Source organism: Candoia aspera, chromosome 2 (assembly GCF_035149785.1).
Source record: "Candoia aspera isolate rCanAsp1 chromosome 2, rCanAsp1.hap2, whole genome shotgun sequence".
Classification (NCBI taxonomy): domain Eukaryota; kingdom Metazoa; phylum Chordata; class Lepidosauria; order Squamata; family Boidae; genus Candoia; species Candoia aspera.
In genome coordinates this window covers 155,730,871-155,749,447 of record NC_086154.1, presented here as the reverse complement: position 1 = coordinate 155,749,447, position 18,577 = coordinate 155,730,871, and the positions used below count along the sequence as shown (strand labels likewise).

Below are 18,577 nucleotides of genomic sequence, written 5' to 3'. Positions count from 1 at the left end.
ACAGAATTTAGATGAATTTTTGCCACAATATACAACTATCTTGTTTTGCAAATGATTTTTTTTCCTAACACATGGTCTACAGACATTTTACATTTAAAAAAATTAAACTTCTCTTGTACTTTAAAAGGTCTGGTTTTCTGTGAAAATGATTTTTGGCTCAGCCCTAGTTCTTAAATTTTAAAATATATCTGCATTCACTATCAATGCTTTAGGGACTAAAGAACAGTTTCATTAAGACTGAAAACACTTTGCTAACTTAGTATAACCAAATATTGAGTCTGCAGGAAGGAGAGAACTAACTCCTCACTGTTAACACTGCAATTTGTGATTATCCATACAAATTTCTTGAATACTGGCATATTGTTCTTTAACAAGATGGACCATTATATACCAGGTACATGTTATACATTTTTGTCATTTAACTGGAAAATCTAGGCGCAGGGCCAGAAAATAAGCAGTGGAAAACATGGGCTATCCTGAAACCTGGAGATTGCATGCTATTCGCTGATCACTTCTGAGTTGAAGTGCTTTTTAGCCATCCTTCTTCGTTGGCCAAAATCTGAACCAGCATAAAATGTTCAGGCCCCACTGTTCATCCCTGTGCTATCTCTACTGCCTTTGTTTGGTGTTGAAGAGTGCTGGTTATGCATCTGCAATATATTAAGCAAAGTTATTGATTGAACCTTCTGCCTTTGCTGCCTTCACCAACTTCTGAATGTCACCAGTTGGCAGGACACTTTAACCAATCATATGGGGCCAAGTCAGACATCAGAAGTCTGATTTCTTTGAGCTTTTTATCCTTTTTGTTGAAAAGTGACCAGGTATTTGTCAATGTGCAGAGGAAGATGCAGATGTGCATTTCTTCCACAATTATCTTCAGGTTACATCTCTCCAGAGATGTGCAAAATCTATTGATGTGGGAATTGACTATTCCAGGGAGACCCAGAAAGTTCCATTTCCTTCCAGACCATGTCAAAATTCTCTAGACTATGCCATTCTAAGGGGCAGGTGGGCAGTTTCTGGAAGTAAATGTTCTGATTTACAGGTCCCTGAACAGCTTTTTAAAATGTCAGAACACCTTGGACCTTCAAGTTCATAAAGGATAAGTATATTTCAGGGACAAGAAAAATCAAAACAGTTAAATCAATGATCCTTTGAATGATAATATATTGGTTTTGCCAGCAGGCTTGGAATGGGAGGGGGAATCGCCATACCTGGGGATGGCTAGCGCCCTAGAGTGACTTCTGATGGACCTGTTATACTCACGGTCTGATAAGGACCTCTTGGCCATCTAGATTCCATCTCATTTTTACTTTTATTGTATTTATTGTATTTATAACTGTTCTGGTTTTAATTCTATTTTATTGTAAACCGCCCAGAGTCCCTTCTTGGAAGGGAGATGGGCAGTGATAAAGTTTGATCGATCGATTGATAAATAAATAAATAAATAAATAATATATAGCGATCAATGGTGAACACTAGGAAAGAGAAAAACGGCTTTGAACTATGGATTTGGAGATGATTACTAGCAGTACCATGGACTGCAAGAGCCAGTCAGTCAGTCAGCCTGTCCACACACTCTCCAGGAGTCAAACCCAACTTTCTGGCACCTAACTAATATATTCGTTCAGCATCACTATCAGTAAATGAAGATAATCAGCTTATTATGTAGGAACCTTGTTTCTTAATTATGCTTTGATATACATGGGCTGCTGTGGCTCAATCTCAGTTAGTAGTTGCTACGGATGAGAGTTTGATCTCTTACCTTTAAATATTACTGCAAGTTTTTGTCACTATTTCCTGATTTTTTGTTTACAGAAGAATTTAATTTGGTTTTGCTCTGGGTCAAAAGTTACCCCATACTGATGCTAATGTTTCACTGGCCTCCAAATACATTATGAAATATTTTGGATGATGTTTCCTGCTGCTTTTTAAGGGAAAGATATTTTAATTTTTAAAAATGCCTAATTTTTAATTTAAAAAATAGTATTGCAATAAATAACACTGACTACAACTCAGTGAAGGAGTGAGAGATTAAAACAAGCTCCTGATGCATAATCTAAATATTTGTGCAACGTCTTCACATATGTGCAGCTTGCTGGACCTTCAATGACTGACATTGCAAGGTGGTCATATAAGTCATTGTCTTTCAGCACAGCCCTCCAAGCTGTGATTGGAGTGAACAGCAAAGGAAACAGGCTTGTACTATGTGGTGATAAAAGCAGTGGTTACATCTGCAGCATTTTTATAAGCTACTCTACCAGCTGAAGTCTAATTGCTACCTTCTAATATTTCTGGAGAATGCTGCAGGGTTATTGTAACAGGACTGTCACAGTCCCTTCTCTTCTCCATTAGTATATGCCCTTAGGGCTGTAATAAACGAGTTGTTGTTCTCTTCTCCATTATAGATTGTTCCAAAGTCACAATGAGAATAAACTGTATATGAAATGAGTCAAAAACAACATTAGTTCTTTCCTTTCCTGTTACATTTGCTTTTTGTCTTGTGTTCATGGACATGCTGATGCCCAATTTCGACTGTTTTAAAATCTATGATTCCTCCATTCTATGGGCAGCTTTCTTCTCAATCCCTGAGAACAAAATGGTTCCTCAATACAAAACAGGAAATTACCTATCTAGACCTCTCTCTCTCTATATATATATATACACACACACACACACACAAACACACACAAACACACACAAACTTACATATACATATGCTGTTTATTTGTTTAGTCGCTTCCGACTCTTTGTGACTTCATTGACCAGCCCACGCCAGAGCTTCCTGTTGGTTGTCAACACCCCCAGCTCCCCCAGGGACGAGTCCATCACCTCTAGAATATCATCCATCCACCTTGCCCTTGGTCAGCCCCTCTTCCTTTTGCCTTCCACTCTCCCTAGCATCAGCATCTTCTCCAGGGTGTCCTGTCTTCTCATTGTGTGGCCAAAGTATTTCAGTTTTGCCTTTAATATCATTCCCTCAAGTGAGCAGTCTGGCTTGATTTCCTGGAGGATGGACTGGTTTGATCTTCCTGCAGTCCAAGGCACTCTCAGAATTTTCCTCCAACACCACAGTTCCAAAGCATCTATCTTCCTTCTCTCAGCCTTCCTTATGGTCCAGCTCTCGCAGCCATATGTCACTACGGGGAACACCATTGCTTTAACTATGCGGACCTTTGTTGTCAGTGTGATGTCTCTGCTCTGAACTATTTTATCGAGATTTGTCATTGCTCTTCTCCCAAGGATTAAGCGTCTTCTGATTTCCTGACTGCAGTCAGCATCTGCAGTAATCTTCGCACCTAGAAATACAAAGTCTTTCACTGCCTCTATGTTTTCTCCCTCTATTTGCCAGTTATCAATCAAGCTGGTTGCCATAATCTTGGTTTTTTTTAGGTTTAGCTGCAAGCCAGCTTTTGCACTTTCTTTCACCTTCATCATAAGGCTCCTCAGTTCCTCTTCGCTTTCAGCCATCTGCATATCTGAGATTGTTAATGTTTCTTCCAGTGATTTTAACTCCATCCTTGGATTCCTCAAGCCCAGCTTGTTGCATGATATGTTCTGCGTACAAGTTGAATAGGTAGGGTGAGAGTATACAGCCCTGCCGTACTCCTTTCCCAATCTTAAACCAGTCCGTTGTTCTGTGGTCTGTTCTTACTGTTGCTACTTGGTCGTTATACAGATTCTTCAGGAGGCATACAAGATGACTTGGTATCCCCATACCGCTAAGAACTTGCCACAATTTGTTATGGTCCACACAGTCAAAGGCTTTAGAATAGTCAATAAAACAGAAATAGATGTTTTTCTGAAACTCCCTGGCTTTTTCCATTATCCAGCGGATATTGGCAATTTGGTCTCTAGTTCCTCTGCCTTTTCTAAAGCCAGCTTGTACATCTGGCAATTCTCGCTCCATGAATTGCTGAAGTCTACCTTGCAGGATCTTGAGCATTACCTTACTGGCATGTGAAATGAGTGCCACTGTTCGATAGTTTGAACATTCTTTAGTGTTTCCCTTTTTTGGTATGGGGATATAAGTTGATTTTTTCCAATCTGATGGCCATTCTTGTGTTTTCCAACATGGAAAACATGATGGCATATAGCATGCATTACCTTGACAGCATCATCTCGCAAGATTTTGAACAGTTCAGCTGGGATGCCGTCATCTCCTGCTGCCTTGTTATTAGCAATGCTTCTTAAGGCCCATTCAACCTCACTCTTCAGGATGTCTGGCTCTAGCTCACTGACCACACCGTCAAAGCTATCCCCGATATTGTTATCCTTCCTATACAGGTCTTCTGTATATTCTTGCCACCTTTTCTTGATCTCTTCTTCTTCTGTTAGGTCCTTGCCATCTTTGTTTTTGATCATACCCATTTTTGCCTGGAATTTACCTCCAATGTTTCTAATTTTCTGGAAGAGGTCTCTTGTCCTTCCTATTCTATTGTCTTCTTCCATTTCTGCACATTGCTTGTTTAAAAATAATTCCTTATCTCTTCTGGCTAACCTCTGGAATTTTGCATTTAATTGGGCATATCTCCCCCTATCACTGTTGCCTTTTGCTTTCCTTCTTTCTTGGGCTACTTCTAGTGTCTCAGCAGACAGTCATTTTGCCTTCTTGGTTTTCTCTTTCTTTGGGATGTATTTTGTTGCCACCTCCTGAACAATGTTGCGAACTTCTGTCCAGAGTTCTTCTGGGACCCTATCTACTAAGTCCAGTCCCTTAAATCTATTCTTCACCTCCACTGCATATTCCTTAGGAATATTAGTGAGCTCATATCTAGCTGATCTGTGGGTCTTCCCTAATCTCTTTAGTCTGATCTTAAATTGTGCAGTAAGAAGTTCGTGATCTGAACTACAGTCAGCTCCAGGTCTTGTTTTTACCGACTGTACCGATGTCCGCCACCTTTGGCTGCAAAGGATGTAGTCAATCTGATTTCAGTGTTGTCCATCTGGTGAAGTCCATGTATAAAGCCCTCTCTTAGGTTGTTGGAAGAGAGTGTTTGTTATGCAGAGTGAATTGTCTTGGCAACATTCTATCAGCCTATGTCCTGCTTTGTTTTGTTCTCCCAGGCCATGCTTACCTGTAATTCCAGGTGTCATTTGACTGCCCACCTTAGCATTCCAGTCTCCTGTGATGAAAATAACATCTCTTTTAGGCGTGTTGTCCAGTAGGTGCTGCAGATCCTCATAGAACTGCTCTACTTCAGCTTCTTCAGCATCTGTGGTTGGGGTGTATATTTGGATCACTGTGATGTTAGATGGCTTGCCCTGAATTTGAATTGAGATCATTCTATCGTTTTTTGGATTGTATCCAAGCACTGCTTTAGCCACTTTACTATTAATTATGAAGGCTACTCCATTTCTTCTGTGGTCCTCTTGTCCACAGTAGTAGATCTGGGGGTCATTTGATGTGAAGTGGCCCATTCCAGTCCATTTCAGTTCACTGACACCCAAAATGTCTATCTTTAATCTTGACATCTCACCAATAACCACACCAATTTGCCCTGGCTCATAGATCTTACATTCCAGGTTCCAATGGTGTGTTGATCCTTAGAACATCGGATTCGCCGTTCACCACCAGCACCGTCGGCCGCTAGCCGTCCTTTCGGCTTTGAGCTAGCTGCGTCATCACGTCTGGGGCTAGTTGAGCTCATCCTCTGTTCCTCCCCAGTAGCATTATGACCATCTTCTGACCTGGGGGTCTCATCTTCCGATGGTATACCAACATATCTCTGGTTGTACTGATCCATTTAGTTTTCACGGCAAGAATACTGGGGTGGGTTGCCATTACCTTCCCCAGGGATCGCATTTAGTCTGACCTCTCTGTCATGACCTTCCCGTCTTGGGTGGCCCTTCACGGTTTAGCTCATGGCATCACTGAGGTGCTCAAGCTCCAGCACCACGACAAGGTAACGATCCTTTGCTGAAGACATATACATATACATATACATACTCCTTTTAAAAACATATATGGGTCTCCTACTTATTATTTCTACTGATAGGAGGAGACAAAAGGAGGAAATGAAGCAAGGAACAACAGAAGGAAAAACATAGAAATATAAACCATTTACCTTCTACCCTCCCTCCTCTGCCTTTGCTGCTGCCATCTAATCAGCAGCATTTTGCAGTTTCACAAGCTACCAAGGCCCCATCTTCTTTTCCATTGGGCACTTCCAGCCAATTCCATCTGGTGCTCTCCACCATTTTCTTTTCCCAAGTGACTCCATGTTCTGCAGCTACTGGGGATGCTTTTTTCTCACTGAGCTATGTTTTTTTTTGAGTGGGAATTTGCCTTTACATTTTTTTCAGGTGATAGTTCTGCAGACTTTGGCACTCCACAAACCGACTGATACTTCTCTTTTCCGTGTGGATTGCGCTGTTTTGACTATGTAGGGACCTTTGATTCATTCCCAAAAATTGCTGATAGAGGCAATAATTATATAAAAATTACAATGGGTCAAGTTTAGAAGTTATGGGTGTACAAGTATTTATGAAAAGAATGGGTGCTGTAAATGTTCACAGACATACAAAACACCCACTTCTGCTACCTTAAGCCCAGCACCCGATGCTCATGGAGACAACATGGAAAGCTTTACCTTCCTGGCAATGCCTGTTCCACCAAAGGGCCTCCAGCTTGGGTGAATGGCTGCATCACCGTAATCTCTCAGCTAAAGAAACAGAGCCTGGCCATCCCAGGTAAACTGCTACATTTTTGAGCAGGGCTGGGAAGGCTAGCCTGACATTTCTTCAGAATTAAGTATCCACCGTGCAAATCATGCCTGCTCATTAGAAGTACATATAAATAAGGCTGCTTGCTTTTATGAGCACTTCTTTTCAGTTTCCTGCAACATCCCAACTAGAAATGAAGTGCTAAAAAAGAGCTCTTTTTGTTGCTCATAATTGATAGATGCACAGAAAGAGTTTGCAGAAGCAATAGGAACTCTGGATGTAACTCCCAATATCAAACGGGACCAACACAGATGTAAAAGCAACTTTTTAAAATTCAGCTTGGCTCCTGATGACTTCAAGGACAAGTCTATGCAGGTTTCTTGGCCACAGTATGGATTATGATACCCTTAAATGGCCTGGTTCTATTCCTTTGTCTCACAAGACCCAGATAACACTCAAGATGCCAGAGATGCTTGTCCTCTTGAGCAGAAGCAAGGTCTGTTAGGCTTTACAAGAAGCAGCATGTGAAGGAGCACACAGTTGAGAATTTGTCCTCCAGTGAAAAAGTATCAACCATGTGAAGGCAAGAGAAAAAACAAAGCATGTGTTTAATAGAAAAAAAGAGGGACATTCTAGCCACATCTTGACTGAAGTCTAGTCAGAATGATGGGACTTAGCTGATATAGGATGGGGTGGAAAACTGATGCCGCTTTAGGCTAAATCTCAAGCTAGTAGCCCAAGATCACTAATATCTTGCATAGAAACAGACTGATCCTGAATAATAGTATTAGTAGTATAGTACATAGCAGTAGTAGTATGGAAGGAGGAGGAGGAAGAGGAGGAGGAATGATTTTTAGCCTTGGCTTCACTTGTCACAGGGAACTGCACAAATTCCAAATAAATTGCAATGCCATTCAGAGATTCCCCACAAATGAAGCACCCGGATCTAAAGGATTGACATTATGTCCTGTGTGCTTAAACATACTGTACATAGGAAAGTCTGAACCCATCAGTAAGCCAGAGCCCTGCCCCCTTAAGGACCCCAAAGCAGAGATGTTTTGCCCAACATAAGGATCCCCAAAGATGCAGTAGCCTCAGAAATAGGCAGAAGCAACAGTTCTGAAGAGGTGTGGTGATATGGGATCAAATTTATTTTGGTTCAATATGAATTTAAGTCCATATTGTCCTGCCTTATTTCCAGTTTTGTAAAGCAACCCAATCCACAAACACCAAGCACAGGGTGGAATAGCCTTTTTCTTCACCCAACCCACCCATTTTTTTTTAATAATGGAAAAAAAGTCCACTGGCATCAGTGGACAAGTTTAGTAATGAAACCCACATTTGCATGGTTTCTAAAAGTCTGTACATATGTGCATTTTTCTTTTAACAAGTTGGGTACTGGGATAAAGGGTGACTTCCTCCACCCAATGCTAAGTCCCAATCTGGATGGGGTCACTATGTAATTACAATTAAGTAAAGCCAGAATGCAAAACTTCAAATATCATCTTGTTTTGCCATAGGAAGTTCAGGCATGATATGCATAACATTGGCCCAAGGAAGAACAGACACATTGTTTTAAAATGGGCTAGGCTGGAACAAAGCACTTCCCTCCCCTTCCCCCTGGATTATGCTGCTTAACCTCAGAAAGCATTTGGTTTAGAATTCCTTGCAATTCTGCAGTGAATACTGGGCTATTTAAGGACTGCATGAAACTGCTAGCATCCTCCTCAAGCTTATAAGGGCTTCAAGGGCATACTTCTTCAATCAAGCTGCAATTCTTACTGTCATCCTAAAAGACATTATAGATGGCTTGGGCAGCCTGACCATGACATTGCTGTTGATTACTGCAGAATGAGCTGCTGATCAGGACTACAAGTGTTGGAAGAAGGTTGAAGAGAAAGGGTGAGGAATGACACTAAAGGCAGTGGACAGAGACACACGCGAACATTAGAGATGATATGAGGATTTGGAGATTTTAAGAGACTGAAGCAAAAACAATATATTTATTTGCTTATGTAGGACATAAAACCGAGAACCACACTGTTAGAATAGGACTGAGGTTTCAGTTTCAAGCCCACCCTCAGCCATGGAAACTCGCTGGGTGACTTGAGCCAGTTACATATTTGGTGCAGATAAAATAAAGGGGGGCTCCCACATAAACCACCCTGAGCTCCCAGAGGAAAGGTGGGAGATAGACAGACAGATTTGACAACCAATAACAATAACAACAATAACAATACATTATTTTTCAATGAAACCTTCAGAATGGACTAAAAAACAATACAGTTGGAAAAAATAGGAATAGTTATCAGAGGCAGTAAATCAGTAAAGAGATAATTTTACAGTAACAGAATGGGCAGCCAAATATATCCACTCCCACACATACCTGGGAAAACAAGAACATGTTTGCCTAGCTCCAGGAGACTTAAGGGATTTGCTCCTGGGGAAGACATTCCAAAAGACAATTGAAAAAGCTTTCAAGTAGCCACTTATTTGATCCAAATTAATGTCTCCAAAGATGGTAAGAAAGGTGAAAAAAGCAGGCTTATATAACCCTAACCCTGCAGTAGCCAAATTCAGCCATTCGGATTTTAAAATAAGAACCAGTGCTATGAACCGAGCTTGGAAATGGGTACAGCATCAGTAAAGCCGTTCTGAATTCTGACTGATCCCAAAGCTGTATTGTGGACTGAGTTCAGTTTCTTAGAGTCTTCAAAGATAATTGCATGTGCACTATAGTCTAAAGTTACCAAAAAATGGCTAATACACAGTTACAAGAATAAGAGCCATTGAGTAATGACATAGTAAGTCCGAGAGTTGCTGAGGAAGGAGAAGAGGAACCTGAACATTTTAGCCCGGGGTAGATGCTGTATGTGAAAACGGCAGGAGGAGAGAATTCTTCAAGAGACAGGCAGAACACAGTGCTGGCCTTTTCCCCCTATATGGAAGCAATTTTCTCCAAAAATAAACAGTTTTGTAGGCTGTTACATGAGAACTTCCTCTTACCCACAGAGAGATCTTCACAATGATGAGGGAGGAGGAGAGGCTGAAACATCAACCTGATGGGATCACAGAGAGCAAGAAGTTTAGCAGCCAGGATTTTCCTGGAGCAGGAAGTGGTGAGGGGAACAAAAGTTTACAGTCAGAATGTAACTGAGGCAGCAAAGGACAATTTGGGAAAGTGGAAATTTGGCGTCCCTTCCACAGATCAGTGGGATAGGGAACACGGATCGCTGAGAAGCAGATTGTAAGATCACTGGATCTTTCCAATGACCGAGGATCCTCAGGGTATCAGTCAATTAGAATCTGCAGCAATCACTTTGCTGTCTGAGGTGAAAGTCTCTCTCTGCCCTTGTAAGTCAAAGTGCCTGGTGCCCAAGACAAGCTCTGGCATCTGAAGAGATCTGAGCATGGTTCCTTCTGAGAACTTAGAACCTGATGCCCTTTTATGGCCTTAGCAATCAGCCGCCTGAGTTGTTGCCTCAGCATATGCAACATCCACCTCTCTTTCCAGAAAACTCCATTCCACTTTGCCCATCCTGAGCTCAAGGTGGCCTCCTCCCTACTAAGTTTTCAGAAGGCAAGGCAGTCTAACTAGTGCTCTTCCACTTTGCCTTTGGGGCATAAGAGGCATTGTTGAGGGGCTATAGTAATTTTAATGTAATTTTAGCAGTTATTCATGGATCTAGTTGTATTTTTTACATTATTATTTTACGCTCTGTATGCAGCCCTGACTGGGACAGCATATAACTGACAAACAAACAACACATTCACTCTTCCCCGCCCCCACGCCACTCCCATTTCCAGAGTCAGGGACATTCTCTGCTCAGTGAGCAAGCTTTGAAGGTCTTTAGCTTTACCTGTATTTCTTTTTTCATCTCTCCCCACAATGCTCAGTGTTATTCATGCTTCTGCAAACCTGCCTCCTGTCCAGATGACACCTTGTTGACTACATTAGAACCCGTTCTCAGAGGATTCAGTTCACTGAGTTATCCTCTCAGTTGTTATCTGAATTAGGTCCTGGTTAGTTATTGCCCTTTTGACTATTCTCTGGAGTTGCCATAATTTCAGTATTTCACCTCTGTCCTGATAGGTGAAGCAGTCACATTTTAATACTGTATAAAGAGATTAATCCAGTCCCTTGGTAGAAGGGAAGCAAAGGTTTGTTTATTTAATTATTTAATTAATTTAATTAATTTCTATAGCTAAAGGTTATGAGGTGCCCTCTTTTTCCCTTTGACACTGTAGTCCATAACTCAATCTGAATGAAAAAACCTGCTTTATAAACTCTTTTCCACAATGCTGCCGAACAGTGTCCAGTTTCATTTCCAAAAGTAGTGTGCACATTCTCTCAAAAGCATTTAATAACCGGATCTTACAGCACAGGAAGTTTAAAATATAACTTGTTCAGAAATGCCACATCTATGCATGTGTGTGAGAAGTTGTCTCAGCTCCCCAGCAGGGCCATACAACTGCTGCCCAAATAGTTCCAAACAGAGGGAGTGACAGTTCTGAGGCAGAGTTCAAACTAGTTCCCCGCAAGAACAAACATCAGTTCAAACAGAAAATCACTCATGTGCTGCCTTCCAAATATATTAATTTACTCATAGCTAGCTATCACCTCAGATAATGTCAGCCTTCCCCATTCCTTTGATAAATATCTACTGACAATTCTTCTTCCACCTTCCCTGCTTCATGGGATAAGCATAAAGAAATAAAGCAGTATCTTAGCTCGAGACAGTATGTGTCCACAGGCACTTCCAGATGACGAATGATTTTCACCACTCCATTCTCCACCTTAATGCCTTGAGAATCTGCCTGCAACTATACTCACTACAGGTAAGTCCTCGTTTAGAAACCACAGTTGAGACCAGCAACTTGGTTGTTAAGAGAAGCAGTCGTTAAGTGAAACCCAACCGCTTATGATCTTATTTCAGCGTTCCTTTGCTTTACAGACCTGCGAAGGTCATAAATGCAAAGCTTGGTCACAAAGTTACTTTTCATCACCGTCATAACTGTGAATGGTTGCTAAACAAGGCGGTTGCTAAACAAGGAATCCTGAAAGTGTTTGCCCCGCCCCCTCCTCTCAGACCCTTATAGGATGTCATCAGGGTCTTCTCCATGTTCATTTCTAATGCAGGAGTCTATAGGCAAAGCACCCTTAACCAAGTGGCCAGCTTGAAGGCATTATCTTCTCCAACTTTCTGTGCAGCCTGGCCCTTGTTCTGACAGGCTGCAATTTCAGGTAGGCCCTTCGAGACTGGATTCTTGGAGAATCATGACCATGAAGCCCTGACTTCTCTGTGGCCACATTTTCAAGCCATTAATTCCCCAGTGTATCTCTCTTCCTGTTCCAAAGCTGTCTTCAAATCTTTATTTTTGCTTTCACTTGTCTGATTAGGGAGTAATGAATACTAATTCATTCTCAGTGAATCATGATTGAGAAGCTATTAATTATACATAGTTGCCAGATACTCAGACCAGACCATGATGAATTCCCGCCATTCGCTCAGAAACTGCCCTTGGAAGAAGTGAGTGTTTTGCCTTAAATTCCAGTTCAAACAAGCACTCTTTTTCACCATCAGTTTAAAAAGACCATTCCGAACTTCAGATGTTGAATCACACTGTATTCCAGCTCCATCACTGACTGGCTAAATCTTGTGTTGTGCAATAGGGATGTCGCAACAAAGTGAGATTTAATGAGCCAGGTCCTAGACCCTGAGCTAATCATCTCTGGATAACCTGAATAGAGTCACTCGACTCACTTAGAATATTACTACAGCAGGATAGATAAGGCAACTGTTACCCATCACCTTGTCCCAGGTCTCTGTTCCAGGAGGCTGGAGGAGAAAAGTGATCCATTGCCCTCCAAGACTATAATGAGAACTGGGTGTTTTAGGCACAGCTCCATTTGACAGCTGGGAATAACCTGCAGTTTTCTTCAGGTTCAGGCCAGGATCTGTACTCTACTGCACTAATAAAAAGGAAACGATCTTTGACTAAACATCACAAAAGCAGCCATAATAGTTGCCTGAGCAAGAAAAGTTTTTCTCACCTGGATCAGAACGACATTCCTATCTCTGCTGCCTGGAGAGAGGAGACAGGAGACTGAATCCACATGCTTGTCTCTCTTTTGTCTTCCCTTCTTTTCTACCCAGCAGTCCCAACGAATCAATGACCCTGCAAAGCAAGATTTAAGAAGGCAATTTGATCTTCCATTTTTTCCCCTAAAATGGGAAAAGGTCACTTGATTCTGCAAAAGGAAATAGAATAAGATAAATGTATATGTGAATACATGAATTTGCCTTAGAATATTCAGATTCAAGCCACTATCAAGCTGTTAAGTGGTCCAGCAATTGCTACTCTGAACAAAAAAGCCAGCGGAACAAGAAGACACCGCTCTGAATCACCCCAGTTCACATAATATTGTTCTGGTATTTGTACTGTTAAAATCAGCCCTGTCTACACAATTTCATCCAAATCTTGTTCCTTGGGTCTCTTGCAAGCCTCAGACTCTTAACACTGCTTAGCAAAGGCTACCTCCCTACACTTCCTTTATTTTTTAAATCCATTCAATCATGTCCGATTCTCAGAGACTGCCTGGACCAGTCCCTGTAGTTTTCTTGGCAGGTTTTTCAGAGGTGGTTTGCCATTGCCTCCTTCCCAGGGCTGAGAAAGAGGGACTGGCCCAAGGTCCCCCAGCTGGCTTTGTGTCCAAGGAGGAACTAGAACTCACCATCTCCAGGTTTCTAGCCTTGTTCCTTAACCAGTACACCAAACTGGCTCTCACTTGCTTACACATTTCCTTTATTTTCCTTTATTTAGAGAAAGCAACATTCAGATTAAGCCCAATCTCTCTGTCTCTCCTTATAAGTGGGGGCTTATAAAACAGCAAAATAAACACACAGAGCCAGCCCACCCATCTTTTCTGTTCTGACTTCACCCTTGACTTGTCTATTAATTCATGAATTCACAAAACTCATCAGGAACTCAGACTTCTTGCTGCTACTCCCATCCAGGCAGGATCATGCGGCTGCAGCAGGAGACAGCTGGTTGTCTATTTCATGCTACATGGGACCAACAGCTTTCAGGCACTGGGGTTTCTCCACCACCCCAGCCCTCTTGGCTAAGATCAAGCGTAGAAGGCATCAGAGGGCTCCTTTCTCACTCCTGAATACTGTGGGGGATCACTTTTCACAGATTCTGATTGGAGCAGGGAAGCTGATTTCATGTCCAGGAAAGCAAAAGTTTTATCTCTGAGCAAAATCAGGATTTGGTAGTCTGGTCAGAACTGAGTAACAAACATTGACTTCAGTGGGGCTAACTGGATTGCTGTCTTCATTCATAGGAAAGCCATAATAGTTGCCTCTGGGACTGAACATTTCAAAATGCATCTGAAGGCAAATGTCAAGCTTTGGAAAGGCTTGCAAGAGATATCCTATCAGCTGCCTCAAAGACTGGGCCTTCCTAATGCTTTAAATATCCAGACCTTTAACCAGGGCCAAAGCTAGAGCTGCATTAATATTTTCAAAAATGTTTTCTGACTCTGAGCTGCATTTTTAAGGCTGATGGTCTTCCTGTTCTACTTGGATTCACCACAAGGACCACTGGAGTCCTGGATTATGGCCAGATCAGGCTAAAGCAGGGGAGGAAAGAGTGTTAGCAGAAAGCCAAGAGCCTAAGAACTGGCAGAAAATGAGGGAGAGAAGAGTTTAGGAGCCACAAACTAGCAACGGTCAAATCCACACCTTTTTCAAGCACTTGGTGTTGCAGTGCCTAAAAGAAACAGATACCCAAACTTGACCAGATGCTGACCCCCTCATACTTGGGACATTGGTTAATTATACCTCCCCATCTATTTTGAAATCAGTTCTCCAAACTTCTATGGGACCAAAACAATGCCGCTGATTTATTATTTATTTGTTTGTTTGTTTGTTTGTTTACCTCCCAGCTCAGTCATCAGTTCTGAATGATGCTATAATTTGAGACAGACAGTAAAGCAACATAACGATCGAGGCCAATATATTTGTGAAAGCAGCTCCTTAGCTTAATGGCAGGCAGAGTACAGCTCCTGTCCATGAGAAGGACGAGACTGAAGCCACAGTTCAGCCCACTCCAGCATATGCTACCTAAAGCAGTGTGGTAGCAACCCTCATTTGAATCAACGTTAAACGCAATCAGTCTCAAATGCTGGGTCCTATGCCCTCAAATTACTTGCACTTTGTGGGAGGGTTCTGCAAATACCTGGGGCAGCAAACACTTTGGGCTATCTATGAATACACCTTGGCTGCATCATGGTAATCCCAAAACAAAGGATAAACAACCGTCTGTGGTTCAGGATTTGGCACAGTAAAGCTGTACATAGAACTATCTCAAATTGACCACTGCTTTCTTCTTGATAAAATAGAACAATGTGCCATGGGATTGTCTTACTACTAGATGGATTTGCAGTTGAGCAACCAAACCAACAGGTGGTCCTTAGTGGATTGATGCCAACATGGAGGAGGTATGCAGTGGGGTACCCCAGGGCCTAGCACTCCAACATTTTCCTAAATGACTTAGATGAAGAGACAGAAGGAATGTCAATGACGCAAAGGAGGGGGTGGGGATGAGCTGGTATTGCTAATACCTCAGAAGACAAGCTCAAGGTTCAAACAGGAGTTGGTACCCAGGTATTGGGCCCTATCCAACAATATGATATAAATTTAAATAATAAATAAATATGCAGTTCAGTGGTGAGAAATGTAAGGTAAATGTAAGACAAAGAAACCCAGATACATAAGTCAGGCAGTAGCTGGCTCAGCAGCAGTACTTGGGAGAAGGATTTGGGCATCCTGGTGGACCACAGACTTGGTGTGCTGCAGCTACCAAACAGCCAATGTAGTCTTGGGCTGTATCAAAAGAAGTCAAGATCCGCTTTACAAAGTACAGTTCCACAGCAAAATCCTCCCCACCCCGCGGGAAAACCCTGGCTCTTAGGCAGCTGAAATTATTAAACTAATTTCAACAGCTTCATTGTGTTTCTTCTAGATACCATTTGTTTTTACTTCTCCCCACCCCCTGCCCCAGGTCTTCTGGTTGCATTCATTCAATGCCCACTTTTTTCAACAAAGGATTTATTTTCCTTCTGTTGCCAGAGGCATGATCTTTTTGTAGCAAATTAAGGCCAAAAGGCAACCTAATAATGGTACAAATGGTATATTAATAATCATAGCATATTACAGAATACTACTTTTCCAATTGATGTTCTTGCTTAATTTAAAAGTCTTTATTTTTTGCTCTATTTTAAATTTTGCCCATCAAACTTGGAATGTGGCCTCAAAGCTTTTCCCACAACTGGACAATATAAGATTCTCTACTGTGATATAAGCATAATAGACATTATTTGAACAGCTTGCTTACTTGGTCCTATACGAAGACCCCCCAGTTGGGTGGTAGCAGCTACCTGAACTTATCTGACATCTGATCTCAAGAGGCTTAACAGGTATACACTTTGCTTTGCCATTTAAGGCAGCTAACAAACTGATTAAATAAATACCATAAGAACATTCCATGGTCCTATCCGCCAAGTCATCAGGAACTCAACTCAAAGCCAATTTTACCCTTTATATGAAAATTATCCTCTGGAGCTTGGGAGGTAGCATTTGTTTCATGGGGAGAAAAAGGCAAAAAACAATGTGCATGTCATTTGGTTGTCATGACAGACCTTCTGTGTGAGGCACAATTAATAACTGAAGATGTCCCTCTCTCTAATTCTGAAAAGTCAGTCAGTCTGCCAACCTATCTCTCCGTATGCCTGAGTTCATCCAATTTACAGTATAGGGAGAATCTATAAAACCACAATCTTACACATGATATTTGGAAGACTAGTTAGGAAATCTGGCCACTCCTCACATCTTGCACCAAAGTATGCCCCAATCTGCTTTTTTCAGTTGTCCCTTTCCCTAGAAATATATGTCACATGGAAACACAATAATAGAAGCTGGGAGATAAGACAGATTGTGAGGAGCAGGTCATAAGCTGCCCCTCTCCTTGCTACGATAGTCTAAATTAAAAACCACATGCAAGACCACCATCTCTCTTTTTCAATTAATATTAATCTAATAACTCTGTGACTTTGCAGACAACCTGGATATAACTGCTTCTCCACATTCTTCTCCACATTCTGATTAAGAGAATTAAAATCTCTTTTATTGTCCCTTTTTGCACTGTGCAGTAGGTGCTCCCAAACCCTGTGCGGGGTTTAAAATGTGCTAGTGTGTGAGCTCTTCGCTAAAAGTGCAGAAATATTTAAGATTGTGAGAAATGATTTTTCTTTTAAAGTCAAGTGTTCTTCATGCCTTTTCTGGCTAGGGTTTGCTTACTTGCTGTCTTCATCTTGCTGCTTGATACCAATTACATTAATTAGAAATTCAGGTATAATTTCTTTAATGAATTTGTTCACGCATTGATATGTTTTTGGATGGATATTCAGTTTAAAAAATCATAATCTGGAGAATGATTTATACATTTTTCCCTTGTGTTGATAGATATCCTCCTCTTCTAAATGGCACATATTTCATTATTCATAATTTCTGGGATAATGTAATTGTCAGGTCAATTTGGAATACTGTGGTATTTAAAATAGCTGCTTTAATTAGATTGATTAACAGCATATATTCTTGGTATTATATGCAGCTCTGCATATTTTTCTGCGTATTATTGTTAAATATTCATCACTGTCATGGGTAAGACTTATTTCAAAATGGAAAGAGCATCCACTATTAGTTTCCAATCTCTGCAGCCTTCCAGAGAGAAAAGCACAAAAAAGTATATGTGTGGAGTCCTAGGTGTGAGTTACATGCACTGATGAAGTTACCTAGTTGGGTAATGAAACATCTGCAAGCAAACAACCAAGCTCAGAGAGCACCAGGGGCTCCACAGTTCAACCCTGAGCTACAGATAACCTCTTCTATTGGGAGTGTGTGTGTGTTTGTATTGAGAAGAGGAGAGAAAGTGACTTCCACACCCCAAAGCAGGCCAGGGCTGACATTTAAAAAACAACAACTGAAGACTAAGATTTTTGAATCGAAATGAATTATGTGGCACTGCATAACCATGGAGAAAAGAAAATTTGAGCTAAATATTGCTATTCAAACACAATTGTGCAATGAGTCTGTATCTCCTGGTAAGAAAAAGTGCAGAAGAAACAGTGGGAAAAGACAGGAGGCCTACAAAGGAAAGTCAGTGTTTGCCTCCCCACTTCTCTAAAATTTCATACGGCAAAGGCTTCTTCTGGAAGTCCGATGCAGAGGTCGACAGGCCTTAGAGCCTTCAGGAATGGGCAGCATACAAATAACATAAAGTAAAATAAAATCAACAAGTGGACCCAGAAATTTTCATGCTGGAACTGAAGACATGGAAGTCTCCTGGAGATTCCCAGCATTTTCTGTGTGGATTTTAAAAGAAAGCCAAAAGTTGTGCATGAACACAGAAGTGAATCCAAGAAAGGAAGGGGTGGGGATCAGCTTTCAGGCAGAGGTCCAGTGCCTCATTCAGCTGGAGTAAGAGAAGGTCCCCAAATGCTTATCACCCTTGGCTTATCATGGCTCCATTTGAAGTGATGTACTTGAAATTCCTATGTGAAGAGGTTCCCCCACCCCATAGGTCCATTAACTCCAGAGTCTAATATGACTGAAGTGTCCCAATGCATGGGACCGCTCTTATCTATCCTCCGTGAAATCTGAAGTCTTTTGGGCAGACACCTTTGATTTCCAGAAGAATGAAACATTGGGGAAAAAAGAGCGGAGTTAACAGATTATTTGAAGGGAATAGCCTGAGAGTTGGGGAAGCATATGTGTGTGTAAAACAGTCTCCTGTTTTAAAACTGGTTTTAAGTCTCTTTTTGGGTAAATGGGCTCAGTTAAGGGAA

The 18,577-nt window shown here is 41.4% G+C and overlaps 1 protein-coding gene across 2 annotated transcripts in view; it reads right to left on the bottom strand.

Moving 5' to 3' along the window:
• Positions 1–18,577, bottom strand: part of KANK2 (KN motif and ankyrin repeat domains 2) — a 69,457-nt gene that overhangs the window by 26,571 nt on the left and 24,309 nt on the right. For both annotated transcript variants that reach the window (XM_063294443.1, XM_063294444.1), the window contains exon 2: positions 12,722–12,846. The gene's annotated coding sequence lies outside the window, so the exon portion shown is untranslated. The remainder of the gene's footprint in view (positions 1–12,721; positions 12,847–18,577) is intronic.